This window comes from Plectropomus leopardus, chromosome 6 (assembly GCF_008729295.1).
Source record: "Plectropomus leopardus isolate mb chromosome 6, YSFRI_Pleo_2.0, whole genome shotgun sequence".
Lineage (NCBI taxonomy): Eukaryota > Metazoa > Chordata > Actinopteri > Perciformes > Serranidae > Plectropomus > Plectropomus leopardus.
In genome coordinates, this window is record NC_056468.1 from 22,951,741 (window position 1) to 22,961,675 (window position 9,935).

The 9,935-nt window shown below is 40.7% G+C and overlaps 1 protein-coding gene across 1 annotated transcript in view; it reads right to left on the bottom strand.

Moving 5' to 3' along the window:
- pde4d (phosphodiesterase 4D, cAMP-specific) overlaps nt 1-8,981 on the bottom strand; it is a 228,454-nt gene extending 219,473 nt beyond the window's left edge. Inside the window, exon 1 of the mRNA XM_042487565.1 lies at nt 8,910-8,981. The gene's annotated coding sequence lies outside the window, so the exon portion shown is untranslated. The remainder of the gene's footprint in view (nt 1-8,909) is intronic.
- Between the last annotated feature and the right edge of the window lie 954 nt (nt 8,982-9,935).

The window sequence follows — 9,935 nt, forward strand, 5'->3', positions numbered from 1 at the left end:
TAATATGATGAGACTTTCAGACATCTGTAAGTGATGATGAGCTATTATTGGGACTGTAGTGTTGCGACAACAAGATTATGTGGTGTGCTTCCAGTGGAGATGATGTCTCATTCATTAAGGACTGTGTTCAAAACATTTTGATAGCGAGTGAATCATGCCTAATTTATGTCAAACTATTTCAGTCAGCCAATTATGTGGATGTATGAAAACAGAATGTGGAGCAGGAAAAAAATCACTTGAATTAAGTTTAATAAATGTACCTTGTACCTATTAAAACACTGACCGGTTTTGACCCTAAGGTCTTCATCTAGGGCTGAACAACAATCAATCAAATATTACAATTAATTACAAATTACATACCATCTAAAGACAGATTTCCACCTCATATGCATCCTCTTATGAGATAACATAAGTAAGATGACCTTCAGCACATATAAGCTTAAATTTGGCAATAAGTGCAGCGAATGTAGCCGCAGCATAAACCAAGAAGTTCAGCAGATTAGATGTTATGATGGTGGAAAACAGGTGTGTCCAAAGCCTGTCCTAGGGGCCGATTGTGGCCCGTGGACCAGTTTTAAATGGCGTACAGCATGTGTTGTTCCAAATATGTGACCCACCACAAATTATTGGTTTATCAAGCAAGTTCACTTTGCATTTTTCACCTCAAGACGGCAGAACCATCATAAAGTACATGCAGCAAGTAGAAACTACACAGGCAAAGCTGGACGAAACAAAACCGTTACCTTACAGCTGACTTTTACTGTTAGGTAGCAGACATGGCCACAGCAAAGAAGCATAAAGTCGACAGCGGGGGCCAAATCAAATATTTTTTGACTAAAAGATTAAACTGTTGCATTCTCTCATTTTGTATGTTTTGTTGTTTGTTTTTAAAACTTATGTGATACACAGAGCACTTAAAATATGTAATACCTTCAAATTTAAATACTTGAATGTCTGTGCTGAAATGTATGCTGCTTCTGTACTTTTATTTATTCCTAAGTTTTAGATCTAGTTTTAGTAGGGTTGTTTTTAACATTATGTTTCTAGATACACCGTGTAACATTTCTTTTCCATTGTGCTGGTATGGGCAAATAGCATTTTGTCTTTTTGTTTGCATATGTTGGTATGTGATAAATAAGGAAAAATGACAAATACACTGAATCTTGAATCTTATAAGATGTGAAAAACAGGTATTTTCACATGATCCAATCTGGACCTCATTCAAAAAAGTTTGGACACCCCTGTAAAAGACCCGTAAAAGATAATGCAAGCTGTCACACTTATCTGTTGATTTTAAGATAAAATACCTCTCTGATCATTAGAGAAATATGAAGCCTGCGTGGATAATGTGAATGTGACAATGTGATGTAAGCTGTGTTGCGTTTCCCAAGAAGCTGATGGGAAGAGAAAATAGTTACGTAAATGAATTCCACAGCACTGTGACGGACAAGTTTTTCTCAATCTCAGTACTCAAAATAAAATGACAGTCCTTTAGTCAGCTGCAGACCAGCAGCATAACACAGTGTTATACCCTTATTTAAACAATTCAAACATCTTGTCCCTTTTAATGAGAGCGGGCTTTTCAGCCCCCCTTAAAGTGTGGCAGCTCGTAACAGCTACAAACACTTTTGCCTATTGATGTAGGCAGACACATGTTGGATACATGCTGGTTTTTTGGGAGCATGTACTCCACCCTAATTCAGGGATAACATAATTCAGTGCAGCTACAGTGGAAAGTACAATGAAAAACACGATTATGTTTCCAAAAACTGTCCTGATGCAACATAATCTGACTGTTGCCAAGTCAGTTTGGCAGAGTAAAAGAGTGGGGTATTTTTAATGACCGCCTTATTGCAAAATGTGCATTGGATTTGTGTTGCGGACAAGCAGCAACCTCCCAGGCTGAAAAATGAAGCCAGTGCCGAAGTGCCACAAAAACAGAGTAAGTCCCCCGTATTAAAATGCCTGAGTTTTGAGCGGAAATAAACATTTTTACAGCCTGACACAAAAAAAAAAATGGTTTCTGTCTCCATAGCTCATTTCAACATCCAATTGTCCCTGTGATGATTTTTTTCTAACTCACACATTTACATTCACTTATTTGTGGAAGGCTGCCAACAACTCAATCATCTGCTTCCACATCCAGATTTTTGGAGCTGGACTGGTTATTGAACACCCCATTGGAATATATATATATATATATATATATATATATATATATATACACACACACACACACACACACACACACATATATATATATATATATATATATATATACACACACACACACACACACACACACACACACATATATATATATATATATATATATATATTATATATATATATACACTTTTTGGTAATTTATGGTGCATTGAGAGTCAAAAACTTTGCTTTCACTGACAAACATCTTCAAACAGCTCCTCTCATCCATTGATTAGTTCTGATCAGCTGTGAAAGGATCGACTGATCAATTATCCCATGAGTGAGAAAGTGCTGCAGAGGAAAAAAGAACTCACGGAGAGCTCCACCTGCTGCTGTGCATTATATGGATCTACCAAAACACTGAATATCAGAGATGATAAAAGGGACACACAGGCATCTAAAAGGTGCAAATAAACAAAAAAACACACGTAAGTTCATCCCAACAGGCTGTCTGCTGGTAGTGTCCCCTAGTTCTCAGTGAGATCTAGCCCTTGCTCCTCCACCCTCTCCTTCAAATATGGTCACTTCTGGCCCAAAAAAACAATGTTGGCGACAGCCAAAGCACTGAAGTCAAGGCTTCAAAGTGGCAGTCCACATATCAATGGGTGACGTCACCATAGCTGCGATCATTATTTGCACAGTCTATAGCTGCAGTAGAGTGTTTTACATGTGCGGGTAGTGGTGCAAGCAAAGCCTGATCTAAATGTTAGCCCGTTGGCTTTACTCCATTTACAGTGTCCTACACCAAGCAGGGCTCTTATCAGGACCATGACCTGACAAATAATGTAGGACACCTGACCGAATGCCCTTGTTTTAATGGAAGTCTTGTCAACTGGCAGGAAAGCATATGCAATGTGTGGGTATCATTCAAAAGAAAGTGAGGCTCAATTCAAATATCAGGTGTAAGCCAAAGCAACTCCTTTCTGGCCCTGTTGCAGGGGGAAAAAAATTTAAAAATCCACGTGCCACCCCTTATGTTTATTCATCCCTTCCTTGCACAAACACTAGCTGTCAAAGCCACTTAACTCCAATTACTCTGTGGTGTGTGCTTACTCCAAGCAGCGCAATCACTTCTCAGTGAGACACAAGTTGATACGTTACAGTGCAACACTATCCCGTTGCTTAATTCTGTTGGAGACGCTGCGGTGGGGCTGGAACAGTCATTTAGTGCCGATTTTAACTTGCAAAACTCTCAAACTATTGCAAGTGGTGTAAATTTCAAATTTTGCATTTGATACTGTCCTGTTCACTCCGGTGACAAACAAAAGATTTGGGTTTTCTCTCTTTTCTCCTCTCTCTACATCTTATGTTTTTCAGAGCAACATTGCCCCGACCCAGTCTAAAGATAGAAAATCTTAACACTTGTTTACGGAAAGTTTTACTGCAGCGCAGGAAAACAAAGTATCTCGTATTCGTTAAATAAAGCACCAGGATGTGCCGTGTGAGAGATGACCAAAAGATGACCAGCGCATACCATCACTCTCTGGAGACATTATCAAGCAACCCCCCCATCTATTCCCTCCACAATCCAGGCCAGGGCTGATCTTAGACCACTTGCTGTGTGTCTGTAAAAGTAGTGTAAGCTGCTGCAATTTATTTAAAAAAGCTGACAAAACAATGACAGGACTTCCATAGTAACAGGGAGAAAGGGAAGTACATGTGAACTTGAGACCCCAGCTGTTTCTCTCTTCTTCTTCTCCTCTCTCATGTCCCTTGGAGGTCATTCTTCCTGCCTAACGTAACAAAGTCATCACACACAGATGCTGCTGCATAGGCAGAGATCTCCGTCATCTGTTTCGTCAGTCCCTGCTTATAATGGTGTACATGACATCAGTTAAAGGTTATATCTGAACCCACTGCTGACCATGACCGTGGCTTCATAGTAAGACGTGTTTTGGCTCCCTATAGATACCAACCAGCTGTGCTGAAGGTCAGTGTTTATTGGGCTCTACTACAGAGAGAGGGAGAAAGACACAAAGGAAGAAAAGGTCGGAGATATGTATTTATCTTCTCTTTTCCTGCATGCTGTTATGGACATGTCTGTTTAAGTCATTATGTGTCATGGGATGTTCTCAAGGCATGCCTATGGCGCTGCCTTTTAAGGACGTGCAAAGCGAACAGACTCCATTTTAAGTTCAAAAGTCAAAAACCTTGGATTTAATATCAAACAGCACATTTGTCACATTGCGGCCAAACATCTGGCGGCCGGGAACATCTTTTACCTAAGCAACAAACCATTCTTGAGTCCAAAAACCTGTTTCCTGTCACTTAAAAACACATGTAAAAGTAATTGACGGAAATACCTTTCAAGCCCGTCTTTAAAAGGACTGCACTTTTACAATCAATCAAGCTGCCCAGTAAATGTAACTGAAGCACGATAGACCAGCAAAGTCCCAGATTGGCCTCTAAAAGCCCTAAGAGACTTTCCTGCTCATTGTTATGGGAACAGAGTTTCCAATAAAACATACTTAAATGCTCTTGGCATTGCTTGCTTATATGTGTTTGTGTGTGCATGCCTGTGTGTCTGTATGTATATTGCAGTGCCTCTGCACAAGAGCTTTAGAGGACTTTTGCATACTTCCCCTTGCCAAAAGAACAGAGGAAAACAAACACTGCCTTTATTACAGTAATGAATTTGCTTTGGGAAGCAAATTATATAATTTTCCGTTAGCTCCCACTTATAAAATGCCATGACTGGCTCAGGGAAACCTCTGACATTTGACTGTGTTGGCACCAAACACGGCAGTCCACCACTGTTGACCCCTGACCCATCACCTCTGGAAACTCATAAAAGCTACATCACTCACTATGTCACTCATAGCTGCTTCAGCTAACAGAGCCATCTGAATACAAACACTATGGTCTACATTGTCACTTTAAAGAAGTATTTCACTTCTGAAAAAATGGTCTGTTCATAAAACTGGGCTGTCTATGCAGTAGAAAAAAACAAATGTTTTTGAAATTGGTGCAACATGACCAGAGATAACAGAGGAAAAGTACTGTGCTATTCCCTTTGTGTCAAGAGATTTGAAAACTACCAAATTACACTGGGCCACACTGGACCAATAAAGAGTCCCGCTTGTGGCTGACATAAGGCAAGATTGTCCTTTTTGACCAAGCAGCAACCTCAAGGGCTGAAGAATGAAGCCAACGGCAAAGTGCCAAAACCTGCAGTTCCCTGAATGGCCACATGAGGCTGAATCCATGAAAGGGTCAATCCCAATAGCCCCCCATGTTAAAGAATCATTTTACTGATATAAAGAAAGAGGGTCCTCACATAAAACTGGGCCATGTATGCAGTAGAGAGTCAAACTGAAATTTGTGCTGAATGGGCATGGAAAACAGAGAGAAAAGTTGATATGAAGGTAATTCTCACCTTCATATCAACTGTACGGAGGCTAACATTTTATAACCCACCCATTTACATTTTATCAAGGCTATAAGTTATACACAATTAAGGATGGGCCACTTTGAGCAACAGATTGTAGCAAACCAATAGGTGACGTTATGGAGCTATGTCCATTACCATATGGAGTCTATGATTTTGACACAGGCAAGGAATTTTGGTTCATATTTTATCAGTACTGCTTTGTTTTTTTCAGCCTCCATTTTTAGAATACAGGAAACAGCATAGTAACCAGGGGTGTAAATCACTGGTTTCATCACGATATTATACTATATCGATACTTTGGACAATATGTTATTTGCTGATATCACAAAGTCTACCACGATACAATTTCGATTTAATTCAATTTAGGGGCCTGCAATCTATATGGGCCGATATTATCGGCTCATATAACACAGTCGGTTACAGGAGAAACTGCCACCCCTTTCTTTGCTTTTGGCCAAAAAAGCTAATAACAACTATACATAATTGGAAATGATTAAAACTGGTTCATTCTGTTTGAAAACACTCTCTCGAAAAAATGTTTTAATTTTTATTCAACCATGATCTTTTTTCCTTAAACTTCAGGTCTGACTGACTTGACGACAAACTTCTCTCAACATCCTAAAAACCTGGATTAACAACAAGATCTTTTCACTAAAGTAAATCTCAATAAGGTTAGGGTTAGGGTTGCTTTGACTTACTCACCGCTGGTTTAAGTCCCTGCACCTCCAAACAGAACAGATAACTTTCAGTCTACATGCTCGTTTTTTCAGTAACGTGAAGTGGCCCGGCAGGTACATCATGCTTCCTCAGTACGACTTTCGTTAACATATGAAGTGCACTGTCTTTTGACTAGCAGTTTCTCAAAAACAAAACATGTCCACACTGATGATTTATTACCAAGTAAACAGCGCTATCCTCATCATCTTTCTCTTGGCTGCTCGCCATCATCACGCTAATTTCAAAATAAGGGCACGCCTGAAAGAGGATGATATGAATCGATGCTTACACACTGTTACATCATCATTGCTTATTTAATCAATGTATTGATGCAAATCAATGGATCGTTACACCTCTAATAGTAACCACTTCCTGTTAAGTTGACAGATGAGCAGGGAGATCTCGACGCTGCCAAGATATAAAAAGGTTTACAATGGTTCATAACACACAATTGTTAGGATCCAAAGCTGGTTGAAAATTGGCAGAGTATCCCTTTAAATATAGGTTTTACAGATGATCATCATTATAGCCGGACCTTCAGAGCGTGCACACACAGCTGCAGAGATCTCTCCTTAGAAGACTGATACTAAGACATCAGGAGCAGCACAGATGCTTTTTGTCTCTGTACAGTACACACACACACACGCACGCACACACGCACACACGCACACACACACACACACACACACACACACACAGAGTACATCTAGCCAAGCTCATTACTCTGTGCTCCCATTCACTCACACTGGCAAGCAACAACACTCATTCAAAAACAGACCTAGGGCAACAAGACAATAACAATACAAACAGAGGTTAGGAATTAAACATTTAATGTGTGCTCCATAATAGTATTCTCTGAGGCTGTGTCGTTTTACTGTCATTGTTGACTTGGTGCGGCTATTTATTTTTCAGCCTCATCTAACTTGGTCTGATCTCTGTGTGGCAGGTGCTTCATCACAGAACTTGAACCGAGGACGAGAGCGCAGACATTCTTGTCGTATAGTTCAGAGTCTCAGCTTGTGACGACAGCCTCTATCTCAGGTGATGCACAGGTGAAACAATGGACTCAGTGTTCAGCTCTCATCTCGCGGACTCATCCACTTGGAGGTGGAGTGCAGCGCTGGTTGGCAGTCTGACAATATATATTTGCATAGTAGAGGTCAGGTACAACACAAGGCTGCCTGTGTTCTACACTGTAATAAAGGAGCCCTGAGACAAGCAGGCTGACAGACAGGTAGATATTAGACACAGCAGGCTGAGTCCCCTGCTTTGAGGCAACAAAAGGCTTGAGACAGCAGCCTGTTTGGACTTGATGTCATTGGCACAACTTTTAACTTTATGTCTTTGGATTGCCTCAAACTAAAACAAAGTGAAGAACTTTCATGGCGTTTCAATGAAACAAACACAAAATAGCATTTGAGTCATGGTCTCCACCTCTGAGAGGCGGGCTGGGATGTGAAACATAACTAGGTCCATATGTTTGTTTGCTGGTCATCTGGCTCAACATTAAATCCTCCTGGGTCTAATTTATATCTAGGGATGTGATGTAACATTTTAAACTCACCCTTCCTGTGTTCATACAAGTGAGTATACATCATAACAAGACAAAGCTCCACTCCTTGTATGGAGCGCAATTCGCAAAGTCGTCCGCCTTATGCTATAGCAAGCTGCTTTGTTAAGTAAGTGATAAGTTTTTGTGGTAATCAAGGCAGTTGTTGTTTGACAGAGCAGCAGAGATGATCACTTTTGTGGGGAGGTGCCGAGTATCGCTCTGCCCCATGTGGCAGTCTAACAAGAAAACTCTGACACATGCTAACACTTTTCACTCAAACAAACACACAGACACGTGCTGTCTGCCATCTCTGCCTTATCTCACTTTATTAGGTTTTACTCTGTGTTTATACTGGAGTCAGACGATATTTCTTGTAGTAGCTGAGAGGATCAAAGTGCTCCCGACTCAAATACAAACAATGACTGTGTCATTCCTTGTTCCCTCTGAATTTATGTGTGACTGCAGCACAATTTGGAGCAGGCCTATTTATAGCCGACTACCGCCACCACCACCCTGCAGCCTGAAAGTCACACCAGGAGATTTTGGGAGGGGAGTCCTTGAGCTCCTCTGTCAATGCGAAGCATTGCGGTGACAAGTTTGCAGATGAGGTTGTTCACCGTGAAGTCGCACTGCACCGTCCCTTGCCCTACAGCACAAGGCTACATCCTTCAAAGACACAGAATGTAAGTACATACTCTCAGTAATCCAGTGCATGTCTACATCTAGTGCATGCATGCCTGTGCATGTGTACACAAACACTCAGGCTCATGCCATTTGAACATACTTGCACATGTAACTTCTAAAATAAGAATTTGAGCAGTGATTTAGAGTTTATGATTTGATAATGTCTCTGTGTGTACATTTGTTGTCACTGTATCAAATTTGTGCTAATGTCATTACAATGACTGACGTGTTACTTCTTATGTGATGTCACTTTTGCTTCAATAGTAAGTCTTTAGCAAGAGGAGCTGCTGTTCTACAGTTAGAGTTATCACTACAGAGGAGTGACAGATAGGAAAACAGGGTAAAATAAAAACTTACTTTATATCTTTTTGAGAAAGTTCCAGAAAGAGGTTATTTATCCACTCCTGGCTATCGTACAGTGTCCTCTGCTCTCTGAGAGTCCCAATCAGAGAAACCAAAACAAACAAAAGTATCTGGTGTGCATCTCTAACACAGCAAGTCCCACTCCGCTGCTCACTGATGCTCTCTGGAATAAGGAGGGAACTCTGCTCACAGCTCCCAGGATCACAGCCAATCATGTCAGAGTGTTTCCTGCCTCTCGGCCAATCATGTGCCTCTCATGCTCCCCCCCCCTCTTCCTCCTCCTCCTCCTACTGAAAGTTCCCATGGTTGTGGACTAACTCGAAAGGAGCAGAGAAAAGGGAAAAGGTTCATGAAAGGGAGTACAAGGAAGAGTGACAGAGTGGGAAGAACTGATGTAGTATTTACAGAATGGGAGGATTATGATTGAGCAGTTGTGGAAACATTTCCATTAGGAAAGAGTAATGTCAGACAGAGAAAGAGGACATAACTCTGGAAATTGTTGTCAAATCTGCTGATGGTTGCCAAAGCTCCACTAACTGGGTTATGCAGCTAAGTCTTTACTCATTCTTTAATGTAGTAGGTTTTTCTTTGCTATGATTCTTTTAAATGTTCATCTCTAAGTTTTGTTGTGGTTTGAAATAGTAAAATTATTTTTTTCTTTGTTCCATTCTTTGAGTTTTCAGTGGTGCCGATATATCAGCTGCTTACATCTGTAATATTAAGGGAATAGATCAATATTTTGGGAAATAAACCTGTTGCCTTTCTTACCCAGTGAGAAGACTCAAGACAAGAGACATATTTGCCTCAGTCTGACGGGCTTCCAGGAGGAGCTCTGGGCTCTGAAGCCAAATAATGTCAATAACTAATTGTTATCAAAAGTGGAGTATAAAAACAACAAGTTGTGGATTATGTGCCATACTATTTCTTGGTCTGGAGTCTTGTTTGTACTGGTAGGCAAGTTTTGTCACCTTTGGACAGAGCCAGGTTAGCGTGTCCACCTAATTCCGTTATTAAACCAAG